This window comes from Filicampus tigris, chromosome 2, assembly GCF_054856515.1.
Source record: "Filicampus tigris isolate MCC_2025a chromosome 2, RoL_Ftig_1.0, whole genome shotgun sequence".
Classification (NCBI taxonomy): Eukaryota; Metazoa; Chordata; class Actinopteri; order Syngnathiformes; family Syngnathidae; genus Filicampus; species Filicampus tigris.
This window is the reverse complement of record NC_141218.1, coordinates 24,961,345-24,981,960: the sequence shown is the minus strand read 5'-3', so window position 1 is coordinate 24,981,960 and position 20,616 is coordinate 24,961,345. Positions and strand designations below refer to the sequence as shown.

At 39.7% G+C, this 20,616-nt stretch overlaps 1 protein-coding gene across 1 annotated transcript in view; it reads left to right on the top strand.

The window, feature by feature from the left end:
- The first annotated feature begins 16,308 nt into the window (after positions 1-16,308).
- slc43a1a (solute carrier family 43 member 1a) overlaps positions 16,309-20,616 on the top strand; it is a 28,786-nt gene continuing 24,478 nt past the window's right edge. The window contains exon 1 of the mRNA XM_086020189.1: positions 16,309-16,555. The gene's annotated coding sequence lies outside the window, so the exon portion shown is untranslated. The remainder of the gene's footprint in view (positions 16,556-20,616) is intronic.

Below are 20,616 nucleotides of genomic sequence, written 5' to 3'. Positions count from 1 at the left end.
AAATATGAGATAATTACAAGACTGGGTGACAACCGGCGGGGACAGGACATGATGGATGAGGCGGAGAAAGACAAAGGGACAGAGCTACCACTGTAACACAAACTGTGGAGGGAGGCTCTGGAGTGGAGGGCCGAACAAAAGATGAATGGAAGGAGGGGGAGAGCACGACAGAGGTCTTCGTGTCTCAGGCCTCCAGTATCGGCCCTTTCCCAGAGCAGGCCCAAGTCCTCATCAGGGTCTATAAGCAAAATTCAAGTTGGGGGGAACTCAATTCCTGCCAATCCGTTGTTGAATTTCCTCTTGAGGTATTAGAGCGAGTATAATGGCTGCAGTAAATAAATAAATACACTACAAGAGCCGACTGGGATTGATTTACACAACGTTTCAACTGATTAACCACTGAGTGGGGTACGTAGATCATCTAGGCGTAATAAAAGTGCAACAGCAAAAAACAAATCACTTAGATATAAATGAATAACTTAAAAGCTACAAAAAAGAGTAGGCTAATAAGTAAGTATGCAGTTAGCAAAGGTAAGTAGTTTAAGTAAGGAGCTTAAATAAGTAGCCTTAAGTATTACATAACTTAAGTAGCATGCGTAACTAAGTTAATATCTTAAATACAGGTAAGTAGCAGTAGTACAGTAAGTGGGGTAAGTAGCATAGGTAAGTAGGTAAGTTAATACGTAAATATTGTAAGTAGCATAAGTAAATATTTTAAGTAGTGTAAGTAAGGATTATAAGTAAGTATCATAAGTAAGTAGTGTAAGTAAGTAAATAAATTAAATAGAGTAAGTAGTGTAAGCAAGTAAGTATAATAAATAGTGATTAAGAAAATATCTAATATAATGAACTTACGTAAGTAGCTTATGTAAGTAGCAAAAGTTAGTGGTTAAGTAATTCAGTAGATATGTAAGTAACTTAAGTAAGTCGCTTAGGTAAGAAGCATTGATTAGCATAAGTAGCATAAGTATATCAATATCTAAAGTAAGTCGTGTAAGTAGCATACTATAAGTAAGTTAAATAAAATACAAAAAATGATAAGCAAATACTTATAAAAGGATGTAACTGAAAAGAGGTACCCAAAACATGGTGATAAAAATGGTTAAAAAAAAAAACATTAAAAAAAACTTAATAATTGTAAAAATGTTAACAAAAGCTTTTGATTTAAAAAAAAAAAATCGCAACCTAAACTACCCTAATCCAAACATTGTATGTTAGACTTGTTTTTCCCTCAATAATACTCTAAAAAAAAAAAAGAAATTAATAAATAAAAAAATATTCCGTCTGGCTATAGTGTAGGGCACAGGTGTAAAAATCAAGGCCCGTAGGTCAGATCATTTTATGTGGCCCGCGAAGGCAAATCATGTGTTGACTTGACATGTTTCTTTGAAATTATCTTCTCTGTTAACACAACATATGAGCTATTGCAAGCATTTGTTACCAATCCCTCCTTTAAAATACAAATAGTTGAACAAACTAGTTACCGGCTTCTGTTTTCAAAACTAGTTATCCATCAATTAGTTGGGTATATGTGATAATATAAGGCGATCATATATTCTATGTACCGGTATATGGGTTCACAGTTGTAATGGCCCTCCGAGGGACACCATACTATTTTTACTATGATGTGGCCCGTGACAAAAATGAGTTTGACACCCCTGGGTTAGGAGGTCACCAATTTTTTGGAAGCTGACAGCTACTTCTCGGCTATTGATTGTTGTAAAGGGCTACCAGTTTGATACACACTTTGAAAATGGGGAAAATAATCGACTAACTCCGCTAAGTGGACCACAAAAACTGGTGGACACAAAAATTTCTCCCTCAAAACAGGAGTTGGGTCTATCGCCTGAGCAATCGATAGAATCAATTCTACAAAGACAATCCTAGTTATTTTTTATAATTGTTGACAATATGTGAAGACACTGATCATGTTAATGATTTTGTCGCAATAATTATTAAACAGATGAATAACAATATGCAACACTTTAGTTCTATAAGTCTCTTCCATTGTTTACATTTTAATCATTACTTATACAACATTCCTTGAAAATCCCAACGCCCCATCACTGGTGAGCTATTTTTGGAACAGGCCCAGGTCACCAGTTGGTGACCCTTGCTCTCGTGACTGTTAACGCCCCCTAGTGGCCGTAGGGCCCTCAACAGGTGCTTCTTGCACTCTGCCCTTTCCCCTTCACTCCTTCTTCTACGTATTTCTGCCTTTTAAGGCATTGCGTCACATTGTAGAGGGAGGCGGCGGGAAAAAGGTGAGCGTGGAAGGCTGTGGGATACAGTGGAAGGAAGATTAGGAGGGAAAACAAAAGAAGAAAAGAGGGAGCAGTGCAGGGAGAGGATGTGCGTGATAAGATCATGCACTAAGTTAAAAGCATACTTTAATGAAACTCCAACCACATATGGCTTCAATGCAGGTTATGAAAATAGGCCATCATGGTAAGGATTTTTTTTAGCTCTGTTTATCCCCCAGTTGCTTTCTCAACAATCTTTTTAAAGCCCGTTGTTGGATTTCTCTATTTGGGTATGCCACACAGAGCCATGTTGTGACTCAAAAGAACTTTGAGGGTTCACAATGAAATGTAGCGGTAGGCGTCAAGGAGAGTGTGACCTTGTAAATATTAGCTAAACTTGGTGGTTTGGGTCCTTGTTGGAATCATGCGCAAAAGAGTAAAAGAAAAAAGCCCCAGTATGTTACAAATGAACTGGCAAAAAAAATAGGTACACAATATGACATTCAGCAAGAGCATGGTCCCAAGGCAAGCCCAGTCATGTGGGGCCTCCACATCCATGTAAAGATTTGCAATGTAAACGTTCGTTGTCAACTAAAATGTGTGAATCTGAGAAAAATCGGCTGTTTCCTGAGCTAGATAAAGTCAATAAAAACCTTCTTGACCATTATCTGACAAGTAAATTCATAAGTTTAAGTAAGATCAACGCTTTTATTTTAATTGATAAGAACAACATTTGACCACTTGATTGCTCACATCTTTGTGATGAAAAGCATCACTCATGTCTTCATCTCCATTGCAGCGTCCTGGGCTGACGCTGACAGCAGTGCTACTGCAAATGGCAAAAACATCTGGCCCTTGCTAATGCCCACTACGCACATCCAGTGAAAGCTTGAGATAACGCCGCTTTGTTTTCCTCACGTCGAGCCAACAACCCTTTTCCCAAATCAGGTCTGCTTGCGCAGTATAGACAGAACTTAAACAATCAGAATTGCTTTAAATTGAAAAAAAAACAACAATAAACTTTGTTTTGGCTTTTTGTGGTTATTCATCAGATTTGACGAGACATTTGGGGGCACCCGGCAATTGCAGGTGTTTTCCCAACGGCAAGTCCGTCTCTGATCCCAACAATCAGGTAATCATTTAACAATATGTTGAGTATCATAAACTGAAAACTACAACTACATTCATAACCGGATTACTAGCTTTCTGAAAGTATTGGTTTTGTGTTGGATTGTGCCTGTGTTCCCGATGCTGCTGCCTGCAAGTGTTATTATACTGTAGCTGCCTTTATTTGTTAGATATGTGCTAGCATGCGACTGTGGAAATGCATTACATTTGTACAGTACATGCTTTCAAAAGGCTTCAGTTTACAGACTGATTTCATTTTAAAGAGACGAATGTACTAGACAGAAATGATGGATACCGTTCATGGATCACAGCGTGTGTTATACACCCTTCAGCGGTGTTTGCACATGAACTGCATTTGATTAAAAGGCAATATTGCAGTTAAATGTAAAGCATAGCAGCTGCAAATGAGAATCCACACAGGCTGATGGATGAGGCAAACTAAGGCTATGTGCCGATGAACTTCTTGCAAATAAGGTCTCATCGAGGCCTGGGGCACTTGTCAACACATTGTTGTAGGACAATTATAACAAGAAAGAAAAATGGCGACCACATGTGTCACTTGGTATTTGCTGTGTAAAAGATTTAGCAACCGACTCTGCACATAAACGGAGTGTTTACAATCGCCACAGGAGAGGGGAAAAAAAATCCCATCATACTGTCTTATAGACAAAACACTGCTGTTTCTGGGCTCATATTTGTTTGAGTATGTACATTAATTTAAATTGTCATGTTTATTTTACACTTGAAAGTAACACATTATTACCATAATACTTATGTGGGTGACACTGTCACTTTAGCCAAATAAAATACATTTTAAAATTGTCCTCCATCATATTCTTAGTACGGTAAATAAATATCCATTTGTTTGTTTATATAACTTGTCGGAACACGATAACAAAGAGTTGATCGTGTTTTTATCTTATTGGCGTTATGATTCATCTAAGCGCATTTGGTCTCATGTGCCATTATTAGTATAGTTATCATTGTATTATTATCATCATCTGTATCATCTGTATTACAATATACAATACAATACAATTAGCACCTCCTCTCCATTATCTGCACAATTTATTGATCGAAAATATAGCTGGCCCCCAAAATTAGCATTTTCAAGTCTAATGTGCCAGTGACTGCTGCACAAGAGTGATTAATGTAAAGAGTTTAATATTTTCCCAGAAATATTTTGTCCCTGTCGTGCAATATAAAGATTACTGAACATTTTTCAATCAACTTTCAGTATCATGTAATCCAGGTCTATAAAATGCTAAATTAATGAATACAATGTTGTTCATTAAGAACATTCTCACAGTAACAGGACAAAACTGAGTATTATTCGCTTTGTAAAAAAAAAAAAAAAAAAAATAGCTATGTACATATGGGATGGGGGGGGGGCGGATACAGCTTTACTCTTGGCTGACTTTGTCGTGGAGGATGTTCCAAGTTAAAGTTACACAATGGGAGCGAGACGCAACAGAATTGAACAACAAGCGGTGAAAAGAGACAGACTTTTTTACATCAAGGACATTAGTTACCCGCTCCAAATATTTCATGAGGTGAATTACACCAATGGAGGCTGTTCTATTTCAACTCACACATCTGCTACCTAAAGAAGTCCTGGCCATAAACTTTTAAATAAACTTTCCTGGGAAATGTTGAAGCTTTTATAGGCCTCTACTGCCCCGCTGTGGTGAACGGTGGGAACTATTTTATTTTTCACTGATTCTGAACCACCTGTGTGTAGTTTTCACAATGGAAAGAATGATGAGTGTGTTTATCTTCTGCTCATCTGAATAGATATTGTATTTTTGTATGTTTCAGGTAGACCCGAGACTCGCCCAAACCCCTGCCAAACCGCACAATGTACTCACATTAATGAAAATTAAGACCACATTGGCTTTGGGTTCGTGTGCGTGCACGCGCGCACGCGTGTGTGTGTGTACTGATTGGATCTCATTTAAGTAGAAACAGATTCAAGAATGATAATTGCGTCTAATAGGGTGGAATTTCTTGAACTGTGTCAAACAGCAGCATCGCAGAGCTGCTGCTAAAGGGCCTTCAAGTCAATTGAAAACACCCACACACACGCACAAGCACGCGCACCCACACACGCACACGCACCCACACACACACGCACTCACACACGCACACGTTAGCAACGCTACTATAAGTAAAGGTCTCTGTACTTATTCTTACAATTCTGTACATAACAACAAAATGCTCCTGAATGCACTTTTTCTTATACCTATTATTAATTACTAGTCTGAAGTGTTATGTTGACAACAACAACAACAATAACAACACTAAAAGCCACAACAAAGCACACACAAACAAAAAGTCACCGTGATCCATTCTAAAATATAATTGAACAAAATAATTCTTATTTTATTTGGACACTCTCACTGACCCTTTTGGCACTTGTTGCTAGGCAGAACCAAAACTCCCGTTGTGAAATTTCCCTGATTTTATATTATATTATATTATATTAGATTAGATTAGATTAGATTAGATTAGATTAGATTAGATTAGATTAGATTAGATTATTAGTACCACAATGGGAAAATTTGCATCGTTTCAGAGGCATTACTAGATGTAGGAAATACAGGTACAGTAAATACAGGAAAAAGGAAGAAATGTAGCTATATTACTTAAAGGCCGGCGTTAGCACTGTTAGACATAGTCCCATAAACAGTGGCAGCCTTGCCTCTCGGAAGTCCCTCTCCTGGCTCCATGAGAACAAAAATAAATGAAAATTTACAGAAACAAAACAAAATCTTAAAACCTGCAGGTTCCTCTAAATTAGGATCAGTTAATTTAATTTGCATTTGGTTAATACCTCAAAAAACATTTAATCCCATGGAACGTATTCAACTCAAAGCTTTGACTCATTTGACTCAGAACCACAAAGTTTTCTGCTGCTCCACATGGGGGGGAAAAGGACGAGGAGTGATGACGGGAACACAGTCACTCAAACATAGTACTCCAAAATCATAACTTAGAAGGGTAATGAGAGAAACTTGTGTACAGTACATGCATATACTCACTACGCCGTTGATGTTGTTTTGACTTTTGGTCCCAACATTTTTTATCTTGATTTAGGACTGTCATGGTTACATACACTATTCTGCCATTAAAATAAATAAATCATTCCAAAAAAGAAAGATCACAAGTGTTTTTTCATCACATTTGTTGGCTCTACTAGGGTGTGGTTCAACTTGCTCCAAATGCAACATCACCCATGATTTTGCGAGACAATTTGTTGTAATATTGAGAGGTGACAGACAACATTAGTGGACATGTGTGACTTGCAATCGCAGTTGCCGCGGGCCATGTAGAAGCACGGCGTACGTAACATGGTGCTATTAGCAAGTTGGAAGCCTTGCGGTGTGATGAGGACCAGACCTCACACATCTGACAGAGATGGACTGTAGGCCTACGTCACGTCCCGATCGATCCCCGCTCTCCTCCAGAGGGACAGTGCTGACGCCCGTCAGTCTGCACACGCGGCCAAGGTCATCGAAAAAGCGCAGAGGCTTTGCTAAACCCTGACCATTCACATGCAAAAGATTTGACTCGTGACCACGCTGAATCGTCCAACTGAGCGTGTGCCGTGCCAAAGAGCTTGATGAGCAAAGTCCACAAATCCCAACAACTGTTCACATCTGCGGATGTGCAGGCTTCAATCAAGATCACGAGGCCTTCCGTGAAGAAGACTGTGATGAAGGATGAGGCCTTTGGCACCATCCCAAGACAGCTCAAGAAGAAGAAAGAGGATGCCAAAAAGTATCTAAGGCCTACAGTAGAGACATCGAGCCTTGACATCACATACTATCCATAGACAACGTGGGTGTTTGTATAATGTGTGTGTGTGTGTGGGGGGGGGGTGCGTGTGTGTGTGTGTGAGAGAGATCGAGAGAGAGACAGCAAGACAAGCTCTTACTCTCTTTTGAAAGCACGTGTGCGAGCGCACTGCGCAGTGTGTATGTATAATAACAGACTCTTCTGCATGTTTTTGCACAAGAGATTGATTAGTGAATTAGTTGTTGAGCGAATACTAATAATATCAAACATTTATTCTGCCGAAGTATGCATGTGCCCTCGGCTCCGTCATGGTTATAAACATGCTCCAAAGCTGCCCCATGTCCACATTTCATTTTCGTAGAAAACCTTTGTGGAACGTGACGAAAGCGAGAGACCCCAACAGAATGGGAGGGTACAAACTGGCATCCGTAGGGAAGGGGCGGAGCCAGAACGTGGCTGATGGGTGGGCCTGGAAAAATCATTGTGGACCTGAATATTTCTCTCACTGAGCACCATCCTACTGTCCCAACACATCATATATTCAGATAAAATGACAAACCGAATAACATGAAGTTCTGATCTTCTTTAGACAACCACAATCATGCCATTTTTAGTATTCAATAAAGTAATAAAAAAATACAACAAAGCACAAATTCATAAATAACTTAATAATAATTTACTAAAAATGTTAAAGTATATATTTTTTCATGAATCTCACTGGGTGGGCAGTCTGCCCCTGCCGTAGGGACATGTGCCTTTGAGCCTCTGCGACTGAGCAGACCAATCCGCCAAGGGCCAGTCACGGATACGTGACAGACCGTGAGAAAGCGTAGCAAGACGGAGGAAAAAAAAGTCAATTGTGGGCAAACACGGGGGACATAAGTGTACACGTGGCCTAACCATATGCATTGAGCCGCCGCATCTGGCTCCTCTCAAAGCGGAGGAAAAGGGGCTCACTCTGAGACCCTACTGGAAGGAAGACCATACTTGTCACCCATTTCAACTGTTGACAAGATAAATTAATGAAACAATTAATACACCACAGGAAGACAACCAAATGGATCATCTAATTGATTTTCACCCTTTACCTGGGTCTAGTCAGCTACTTCCCTGCGATCAAATTAAACCAAACGTTCCTCTCCCACGAGTCGCTGAGGCGTATGACATAAGGTGATGCGAGATGCAAGTGTAAAAGGTTATACACGTTTTCCATCACAATATCTCGTCACGTAATGTTACATTAGTAACTCTTTTGAGCATCATAGGTCGAAGCATGGCCGTACTGTGTATTAATGGAACAATGCACTACATATTAAGCCAATTACGATAATCACAGCATCTGCTCACTCTATTAGCTGCAGGATGTTTGTGATGATAGGTAGCAACCAAAACAGGAAACAACTCTGCACAATAAAAAAATACAGCACAAGTGTTTACAATCAGAACAAGCACACCCACTGAGATCACTCACTGCCTGTTCTGGGGGAAGAGCGAACACACGCTGCGAGTAAATGAACACCATTCGCCTGCAAATGTTATTTGTAAATTGGCTAACTGCTTTTTGGCTAAAGGCCATTTTCTGTTCCAGCAGGTCTGTGCCCCAAATGAACAAATCAAGGTCCACAAAGGTATGCTTGGATGACTTTGGTGTGAAAGAACTCCACCCCGAAAAACACCATGCTCGAAGACAAACTGGAACGGAGATTTTGAAGGTCTATATCAGTGAAAGATTCCACAGACACCAAAAGAGTGAAAGGGTCCATATTGTTTTCCAGTAGTCTGTAGAGAAGGAGAACAACAACAAAAAATCTCGGTGTTATATTTGACTCAGCTCTGTCTTTTCAAATGCACATTAAAGTGGAAGTCACCCCAAACATATATATTTTTTAAAATATGTTCTATGTAAGCCCACTAGTTGAAACAAGGCATTCTGATAAATATTGTGTTTGTGGAATAAGAGTTAATCCACCCGTTTTTAGCCATCTCTGGTGGAGTCCATTTTGTCACTTCTGTCGACTGAAAATCACAACTGCTCAGGTAAGAACCAATCACGGCTGACCTGTTTCCTGAAGCTGAGCCATGATTGGTCGTTACCTGAGCCTTGGGCAGTTGTTATGTCATTTTCAGTTGACAGAAGTGACAAAATGGCCGCCCCCTGAGATGGCTAAAAACGGGTGGATTTTCCTGCTTAATTTATATTCCACAAACACAATCTTAATCAGAATACCATCTTTTAACTAGTGGGCTTTCTGGGAACATACTCTTGAAAAAAAAAATGTTTGGGTTGATTTCCACTTTAAGAAAATTACTAGAACTGTGTTTTTCCATTGCCGCAATAGTGCTAAAATTCGTAGAAATCATACCTGTCAACTTGTATGTTTTACCCGTATTTTATACGTTTTTTGACAACAATTTTTGTACGGGAAAAAAATAAAATAAAAACTTGTTTTTTGTTAGACCGATCTCGTCTTGCCCATTTCGGCTCTAATCCTGAGCGTCCGTTAGCGATTCCGACTGCAAACTTCGGCCGACTTTCACAAGCAAAGAATAAACTGTATAAACTGACTAGCAGATACGTATTGACTTAATAATATTTATTATCATGGTTGCAAAATGTCTTACGTCCTGTGGTGTCAATTGCACTGCATAATGCATGAGAACTGTTCCTCCACTCTGAAAACAACTGGGTTAAAAATAACACAATTTGGGGTCAAAAATGGACCGATCCACTAGTTGGGTCCGTTTGACCCACCTTCTTCTTCTTGTTTTGTACAAAGCAGCCCAATTTGAAGTTGTTTTGTACAAAACTACCCATTGTTTTCTGCAAAAACAACACAGAAAGTTGGGTCAAATTGACCCATAGTGGATCGGTCCATTTTTGACCCAAAATTGTGTTATTTTTAATCCAACTGTTTTTAGAGTATATCTTTTTAACTTCACATGTGGGGATGAGGAATCTTTAGGCCAGGGGTCACCAACATTTTTGAAGCTGAAAGCTACTCCTTGGCTGATGATTAGAGTAAAGTTTCACAGAAACGTCTGAAATGATAAAATGTCCTCAAATTACCTTTAATCATTTCTGCTAACTCGAATATCTGCTAATATCCATCCATCCATTATCCAACCGCTTATCCTCACAAGGGTCGCGGGCGTGCCCATCCCAGCCGTCTTCGGGCAGTAGGAGGCACACCCTGAAAGGATTGCCAGGCAATCGCAGCTCAGGGCTAAAGTTTTTAGTTGTAATGAAACAATTAAGTCCGTAACGGTGCACTGTTGTTTTTTTGCAGCAGATGGCGCCATTGGATGAAAGCTTGCATCTTGGAACGTGCTGCAAACTCCTCCCAAATGATCCTCAGCATGACGTAATCACATGCAACAGAGACAGAACAAAATCATTCTAATTATTATCGTTGAAGTTACACAAATTATAAACAATTAAAACATATTTTTTTTTTTTACATTTCATTTGTACAATTTGCTGTCTTAACCGTTTCTGAGGTCCAAAGTACAATTTGATTTGGTCCCCCACCCACAATATGTCAGCTCTGCTTGACTACAACCAAATGAAATGATACTTTTGTATGTTGCACATAGGAATTTGATGTTTGTGTCCCCTCTTTCATTCCTTTAATATATGCATTGTGTTAAGAAAACCGTCACACTTTTTGAGGGTCAAGCATCCACTTTAGTTCGCTTAATATAACTCGGGCCGCCTCTGCTTTTTACATTGCTTGGCTTGGCCAAATCGACTGACTTATAGTGAGTGTGTGGGGTAAAGGAGACAAAAATGTTTCCTTTGCTGATGGGACAAGCCGTAAGTCGCAACAATAGCAACAACAGCTCATGGAGTCACTGAACAAATCAACTTTAGATCAGGGCTCATCAACATGGTACCCAGTCAAGTCAAGAAATCTTGACTTGTGAAAAGAGATCACATATGGACGGATCCTCTTTCTAGAATAACCAATCTGCAATGGATGCTAAGTGGGTAACTTTTATCACATGATAGGATGCTGTATGATATTAGTCTAAACTGATTCTGATTCTGAGCATGCGAATCCACATGAAATGAAGCGTGGAAAACCCGAGGGAGACAGTCTCCTCGGGTCTTGTTCTAGTCGGGGAGGGAGAATACGTGGCAGTAAAGCAGGCAAAATAGAGAGGCGGCACAAGATCCTAACTGCATACTAGGTGAGGTTTAACCAAATACGAGAGTGCAGAAAAAGTCTTAAAGCGGAAATCAACCCAAACACATTTTTTTCAAGACTATGTTTTATGCAGGCCCACTAGTTGAAAAAAGTCATTCTAATTAATATTGTGTTTCTGGAATATGAGTTAAGTAGCAAAATCCACCCCTTTTTAGCCATCTCGGGGGGCAGCCATTTTGTCACTTCTGTCGACTGAAAATGACATCACAACTACTCAAGGCTCAGGTAACGACCGATCACGGCTTGATTGGTCGTTACCTGAGCCCTGAGCAGTTGTGATGTCATTTACAGTCGACAGAAGTGACAAAATGGCCGCTCCCAGAGATGGCTAAAAACGGGTGGATTAACTCTTATTCCACAAACACAATATTTATCAGAATGCCTTGTTTCAACTAGTGGGCTTGCATAGAACATAGTTTGGGAAAAAAATGTATGTTTGGGTTGACTTCCACTTCAAGTTGAGATTTAAACCTTGCTACAGAGGTATCCACTCTAATTTCCTCAGGTAGGGCATTCCAGAGTACTGGAGCTCAAATAGAAAATGCTTGAGAAGCTGCAGACTGGTAGCCAGGGAGCCCCCCAAGGACCACATGAGTAGCTCTCGGGCCTGTTCCAAAAATAGCTCACTAGTGATGGGACACCGTAAAAAATAAGAGTCATTATCTGCAAATGTAAACACTTGAAGAGATTTAGCGAGATAAAGTATCGCATATTGAGATTTATCGCTTTCTTACCTTGTTGAAACCTTATTGCGATGAATCATTTAATGATCTGTCTGTCCACATACAGTAAGTGAGTATTATGAATCATTTAAGGTAATTTGTGCAAATTTGTAATTTCAGAAGTGGGATTCAAACTAGTGGCCCTTTGAATGAATCAGTACCCAAGAAATAGCTCTCAGTTTCAAAATGCTTGGTGACCCTGCTCTAAACACTTGAATCATCATTACTCCAAATAGTAGTTGCTTAGCTGTTTTGCAAGTAACCACTAAAAACTCGGTTTGCAGAATGTGTGTGACTGTCCCACTTACTTTCAAAGGGTGAGCGAAGCACAGTGGCACAGTGAGTTTGAGCGTAAACTGAGCTGACTTGTACCGACTCAACTGGGGATTGCAGAATGCAGGTGGGATCAAATGGGACATTTCCAGGTGTCCACAGCTGGAGAGGGCTCACACAAATTCCGACGGGATTATTTTATTAAGAATTTGGGGCCCCTGAGTTCCTATGTCGACAATGGAACTAGAAAAAAAGATGACATGACTCTGACTCGGGCAAATTGCTATAGGTTGAAAACTGCAACGTGGACACTTCCCAGCTGAGCCCAGCAGGATGCAGATTTCCAAGGCAGGTACTGATAAGACCTTTCCATGAGAATTAGGCTTCCACCTCAGCAGTCAGTCCAGGACAGTAATACAATGTGATTAGAGGAACGGGGGAGCTGATGGTGCACACTTTCAAACCCATGACCTCTCTGACCTGGGGTGATGTCACATGACGTGGAAGAAGGCTTCAAATATCAGTAAAAGCGGCGCAATATGAATCATTTACGGCAGCTCAATTCTGCAAAACTATTGAGTCATATCATGGAAATGAGCTTGTGCTGCTAATGACAATGGAATTAATTTCACAAAAGCCTGTGTGAGGCTTACTCACGCGCTAAATGAGTTCAGTGCTGAGAATAAAACACGGTGAAGACCAAAGTAGCATTGGTTCAGTGAAAACATTGCGCAACAGGCCTTCTACAGAATGTGTGACTAAACATATTGACTTTGGTGGGCTAAAACCTCTCATGTGTTTCCCAACATTATTCCCATGCAAGAGTAAGCAATATAATATATATAAGCAATATACACACACACGCACACGGATGTACAGTATCTTTAGGCCATGCCACTCTATCAACAATGACACTGAGAAAAGCCACTTGGAGGAATATATTATTCATTTTACTAAGAAGAAAGGTCTGATTTCATAATTTACTCCGAACATTCTGAGTTCGACACCCAAAATATAGATCATGTGGTGGCGAGATGGGAAAAGGACTTTCAAGCTGAGTACGATAAGGTCTGTTGGACTGACAAATTCAATCTTTTCAATCCACTCTTTAAAATAATACTTTGGATTGAAAGGGATGCAATATAGGATCATTCATAGACATGTGATATTGCTTAATTGTTGCTTAATTGGTTACACAAATCAATACGCAAAAAACAAAAAAAAATGGTTCCGAAATATTAATAGTAGAAATAAAAAGGGTTTGGTTGGACACTTAAATGCAAAATAAATGTTTAGATGATTATTCGATTAATCAATGGAATGAGCCCTCACTAAGAGTTTTTGCTGAAGACTACAGGCTAACGGCATTAGCTGCTGTGCTAGCTCGTCAAGAACAAACTTATCTATGTAATAGGAAAAGAACAATGTAATATTTATGTATTTTTCTGATCATACAAGTAAAGAGGTTGCATTGGTTTGAGTGGCACACTACATTATGGATGAAAACCTTGTGAAACATTTATAAAAAAAGACGAGAGGGCTTTACTCTAAGTCTACCCATTGTCAGAGAAATGTTCTACATTGTTTCCCCTCATTTTGCTAAAAATGTCATTTCTGCAGAGATTGTAGGTTCAAATCCGGGCTCAGGGCCTCCATTGTGGAGTTTGCATGTTCTTCCCACGTGGTATTTCGCCAGGTAATCTGGTTTCCTCCCACATTCCTAAAACAAGCATGGCAGGTTAATTGAAGACTCTAAATTGTCCTTAAAGGTATGAATGTGAGTGTGAATGGTTATGTTCTCTTTGTGCCCTGCAACTGGCTGGCGACCAGTTCAGGGTGTACTCTCTGCCTACCGCCCAAAGACAGCTGGGAATGGCTCCAGCACATCTGCAACCCTAGTGAGGATGAATATCTGCCAAATGTCTGGTGAACTTTTGCGACTTTGAACGAACTCTGACAAACCCTGATGTGAACGCGTATTTTTCTACCTTCACCAACAGTCGGAAATGTTCACCCCCAGTGGAATACGGGCTTAAGAACTGTTTGTGTTCAATTTTTTGTTTAGCTAAATTTTGAACTTTTATGAGCAATACGTTTTATAGAATCCGTGTTTTAGTAATTTAATTTTGGAATTTTCCTCTATTTAAAGCGGAAGTCAACACAAACACACTTTTTTCAGGAATATGTTCCCAGCAGGCCCGCTAGTTGAAACACGGCATTCTGATTAATTTTGCGTTTGTGAAAGTTAACTTTAGTTTAGCAACATAAGTTTAGCAGCAAAATGCACTCGTTTTTAACCATCTCTGGGGGCGGTCATTTTGTCTTCTGTCGACTGAAAATGACATCACAACTTCTCACAACGACCAATCACGGCTGACCTGTTTTCTCAATCTGAGCCGTGATTGGTCGTTGTGAGCAGTTGTGATGTAATTTTCAGTCAACAGATGACAAAATGGCCGCCCCCAGAGATGGCTAAAGACGGGTGGATTAACTCTTATTCCACAAATGCAATATTTATCAGAATGCCCTGTTTCAACTAGTGGGCTTGCATAGAAAATATGCTTGAATAAAAAATGTTGCAGTTGACTTCCTCTTTAAACACAATATTAACATTTAAATTATCCATAATGTTACGAGGGCTGATACAATCAAATATTATTTAAAATCAATTATTATATTCCATCAATTACCGGTAATCAAAAAGTTGGTTATAAATGTATTTTCTTTAAAGTTTATTGCAAAATGTTTCTTCCCTGATTATTGTTTGTTAACCAATTTTGTTGTTTATTAGTTTTTAATGATTAAACAAAACCAAATAACCAACAATTAAGCAATGTCACACGAGAGGGGTGACGTTGTACTCTCACGTTTTTTTTTAAACTGAGAGCTACTTTTTGGGTACTGATAATGCAAAGGGATACTAGTTGAGGATGCTTCAGGTTCAACATGTCAATTACAGCTTGTTCATACTACGGCCACAAATAACGACTATTTTCATAAAAGATTAACGTACAAGTTTATTTTCCCATAAATTGATTATGATTCAGTCAATGGTTTGGTCCATAACATGTCAGAAAATGTGGGGAAAATGTTGATCATGTTTTCCAAAGTAAAAACAGATGTTTGCATATGTCTTATTTTGTTTACACACAAAGGATAATCAGTCTGCTTTCATGAGGCACTACAGATATCAGAGAATATTAACAGGTAAGAGGCTGAAATCAGAGTAGCCTGTTCAACAATGGCTCGAAAACGATATACTGATTACCAAAATAGTTGTAGATTAATTTAATGAGTGATTAGTTGTCGATTCATCGATTAATTTTGAAATCCTCAAAATGGTGCGTACGGTGGCTTCTACAATGAAATAGACTTTTTAGGAATATAAAATTATATACAAGTTATTTATGTCAATAATAATAATAATAATAATAATAATAATAATAATAATAATAGTAATAATAATAAATAATAGCTTGTTGTTTTTTGTTTATTATTATGTATTTAGAAATGTATTTCTATTACATTGTGTTTCAATACAACTATAAGCGCATGTTTCTGTATTTTGGGCGTGGATTATTTGCAGTTTCATGCGGGGGACAGAAACGGTCCACCAATTCTGAAATGGGCCGCAGTACTGTACACATTGCTTGTGTGTGGTTGGATTATACAGTAATTTTCAGAAAGCGTTCTAGCCATAAGAACAAATCGAACAGCGTAATCAGCCAGGTTTGTTGCATGAATGGCTGCTTTTCAGCTCACTTTGCTGACATTCGCCTCGAGGAGTATTAAAAAAAAAGGAAAAAAAAGAAAGAATGAAAAAGGAAAAAGTGGAGTGACGGCTGATGGGTGGTGACTTCTCTCCACCCCTTTAACGGCGGTGAAGCCTCGAAGAGAGGGAGGGGATTAGAAGTCAAATTAGGCAAAAGAGGGGGCGCTTGAAATGAAACCAACCAGACAAAAGAAGCGTGGACTCTCTGGAATTAAAACAGGAAAGAAAGCAGGCAGAGTACGAGGAAACTTTTTCTTTTTATTATTAAACTTTTTTTTTTTAACTTTCTGTGAGAATCAGGCATACTTTAAGTACATGTGTTTTTTACATTCTTATTTAAATTAAGCAAGAAAAGTCTTAAACGACCCAACTTCACAAACATTTTCCTCAGGGACAAGCTACACAACTACAGTAAGTCATTTTTTACCTCTATCGGGGTACCACTGTGTGTTTAGTGGCGCCATGAACGCCATTGGACCAACTGGCAACATTTCACCACACGTGGCATTTATACTACTAACTTTACACACAGTTGTTTAAAAATTCACACACTTGTTGGACTAGGGAAGTATTGGAACTTGAAAAGAGTTGGATAGAAGGAAGGAAAAACAAAAAGGATCCAGTTGCTTGTATGGGAAGTGACCATGAGGGAGGGGGACATGTCATTGGAAAACGCGACAGTATATATTTTAAACATTTGTATTCTGGAAGGTAACGAATTATAAACATGAGTAATAAACACTTTTCATATCAACCACACACTGGTTACTTGAATAATATCCGCAAGGAACAATCGTAGACAAAAAAAAGTGGTCGCAGACGCGTTTATTTGTAGATAAAATATGTTGCCTTCACTGACTCAGCGTCAGTTGTGGTATTTTGCAATTACGCTTGGGCAAATAACGTTATACGAACTGTCCCGACGTAAAATTTGCATGATGCTCCATAATCCCCAATGTTTTTTTCTGCTATAAATGAATGAAGACTTTCCGGACGCATTCATTCCTCATTCACTTCAAACTCGCATGTTTGCAGTTGAGATGCTTGCTTTCTTCTTGAAGTGACTCACCACTGCTGGTTCTCCCTTGCATGTGTATGTTGGGAGGAAAGAGTAAGTCAAGGCCTCCTCTCCTCTATGTATAGCACCAGGGTTGTTTCTCGTGTCGCATGCATTACGAGCCAGGGGTCCGCACGTGAACGTGGCAGCAGACTGGTCCCGGGACGGGTCCTAAGGCCGGCTCGCGGTGCTCGGTAAACGGACCCGTGGAGAAACAGCTGTTCGCTCGGCATCCGGCATCTGTCGCGTCCCAGGCTTTAAACGCGCGTAGGGCCGCGTTTATTTTCTCGGAAACTAGCGAGGATAAAGAGTGTTGTCTCTGTCGCTGCTGTTTTGGGTATCCCGCAGTGGTCCACAAACACGAGTGGTCGAGGTCAGAAACATCCCCGTGGAGAAATACGAATGGTTAGAAGCAACAAAAGAGCTTGAAGGGAGAATTACATGTGCCATCATTGCGTAATAATAGAAGAATCAGCGGTTTGGATGATGGATGGATAATAGAACAATACACCAGTTATTCATAAACTTTTTACGCCGAGTAGTACCGGTAAAGTAACTAAAAATAATCTTGGCCCAAATCATGACCAACATTAAAATACAGCAGCGCTGCATGCCATAGACAAAACTATGAGAATCACCAATGTTTACAATCTCTGTAGCACCAAGTTACTCGTCACATAACCTCAAACCAGAGGTGGGGAAGCTATGGGCCGTGGACAATGGTGCAAATATAAGAACGTACTTTACAGACTACTTAATTCAAGGTGTATGTACTTTATGTCAGTATTTAATTAATAATTAACTAACTTTTACTCTATATATTAAAAAACTGAGCGCATGGTTTGGCTTTTCACAAATTCACCTATTCACTGTTTATTTTTCTTAAGAATTGCTTTGGTGCCATTATGTGGAATCATGGTGTAAAATAACCATGTAGACGTCAGTTTTTGAGCTCCATTTAAACAAATGTAGAGCTTTGCCACCATCTTGTGGGTTCTTGGTGCCGAAGAACTATGTTGAAGTGAGTGAGGAGCTTCGTTCAGACGTCGATGCTATCGAAATTCTAAACCTTTTTAATGGGGGAAACATCGGTCCATCTATCTATCTATCTATCTATCTATCTATCTATCTATCTATCTATCTATCTATCTATCTATCTATCTATCTATCTATCTATGTAACATTGCATCATTCAGTTGGTTGGGACAGCGCATGTATTTCAGGAAGCAGCTTCCTAATATGGCTTGCTTCCCTCCCGCTCACACACGCACAATTCACTGTGCTGTGACAACTCTCTGTCAACCTTTTGCTGTTTTGAGCTGTGTTTGTCCTAAATGCATCATATGAGGGCCCTACGATACCCACTCGCCACCACACAGACACACGCACACACACACAACACGCACACACACACACACACAAACCCCTGTCCTTCTTCCCAGGAAGCAGAGCGGAGTGTGCAGCGCTCCAATCCATGTAATGGATAATGTCAGCTCAACTACAACGAACAATAATGCAAATGTAACACTATTGTTGTAGCACCCCTTTTTCAATGAGCTGAATTTAAAGCTCTCAGACTCAAAGCGCTCTAGAAATGTTGCTCACAAATCTGTTAGTGAGCACTTCTTTGCCAAGATAGTCTTACTGGATGGGCAGGGCTGTGTCAGTATCTGGCATAACCACCATTTCCCTCACACAGTTCAACACATTTATTGCAAAGGTGTGCCTTAGGAGGCCCACATTGACTGTAAAACTGTGCATTTTATGCTTTTTTCACCGAGACGTGCTCACTATCACAGATTTGTGAACCATACTTGTGGGTAATAGGCCTTTTATCTACATAGAAAACGTTTTAAATGTTTTAGTTCAGCTCGATAAATGTAGCTAAAACAAGTGTTTTTTATTTTTGATCAGTATTAATACGCAACACTGTTCATGTGCGGGACTCGGAACATTAGTGAAACACACTGTACTGTAACTGAGCCATGGAACACCTCAAGTGACATTCGATTCTGTCTGCTCGTTACTGCTCCATTCATGCTTACGAACTTGACAATTTGGCTTGCTGCGTAGATCAAGGCCGCTTGCTGCACTTGGTTCAGAAGTGCAACATTTTCTTTTGGGTACGCTGCATCGGAAAAAAAAAAGATCAAGTGTCACATGCATAAGGAGGGGTTTCGCAATCTTATAAATGATGTAGACAGCAATGCAAAATGAGTCTGCCCAGGTGGCTCATTCATTCAGTGGTTATGACGGTTACTTTACGATACAGCATTCCCGATTTAGCATTGTGTGACATACAGTATCTGTGCACTGCTGGAATTTCCCTCGGGGCCTGGAATTTCATTCAATCTAATGCACAGTATCTATCACATTACAACACATTTATACATAGCTGTCTGGTTTAACTGTTTTAGCTGCAGTTCCAAATGAGTTCTAAATTAGGCATTTGGGCCCTCACACATCAAGTACTGCCATAACATTAACATACACCTTGGAACCGTGTGACACCTTTGCGCCGAGGCACTTTATGTCGACGTGTCTTTAGGAGCTTCATTTATACATCAGTCGTACTTTGCTTCACCCATTACTCTACACTTGCATGGAAACAGAATTTCTGAACATTCTGGGAGGAAAATTCTCCCATCCCATTCGAAACATTATTTAAAAGATAGAGATTAAATGATATTTCCCATTAGGGATGGAAAAAATGTAGTCAAATGGCCCTGCTTAAGTAAAATAGCCTTTGAACTGGGATTTGAAAATATACATCAGTATGCATGTTGTACATCATCATCAGAATCTGAAGAATCAGTGACACAAGAGCAATTAATCATTAACTCGTCAATGGCATTAACCGTCTTGTGATTAAAGGGCGGCATAAATGAGGAGCGTGCGTGTGTGTCTGTGTGACAAAGTGTGGGAGGCACAGTTATAAAAAGGGAGGGATTGCCTGTGAATCTATTCTTATAGACGTCCCACCTTTTTCATAATGACTTACAGTATTAATCACACATGTAGTATCTCACGATTGACGATATTCATGTCTGCAGATTGACAATTCATAATTGGATATCTTGCTGACATAGCTGCTGTGTGTGTGTGTGTAAAGGGTAGTAGTAGGATGGGGGTGTCACTTACAAAACAACTTCCGCCCCGTTTGGAACTCTCTTTTCTGCACAATTGCAGCCTGCTGGACTGTGAATAATCACATTACACACTCCGAGTGACTTGCCTCATGATCACATATTTGGTCATCAGTGGCAACCCGCATGGCACACGCATGTCATTGGGGAACCAACGATCCGGGACACCATTCATTCCGGTCCCTCCATCTCAAATAAAATCCCATGTTGGGACACTTAAGTAAGTTAAGGAATCACTGTATACTGTATACCTATAGGAAATGATTGCA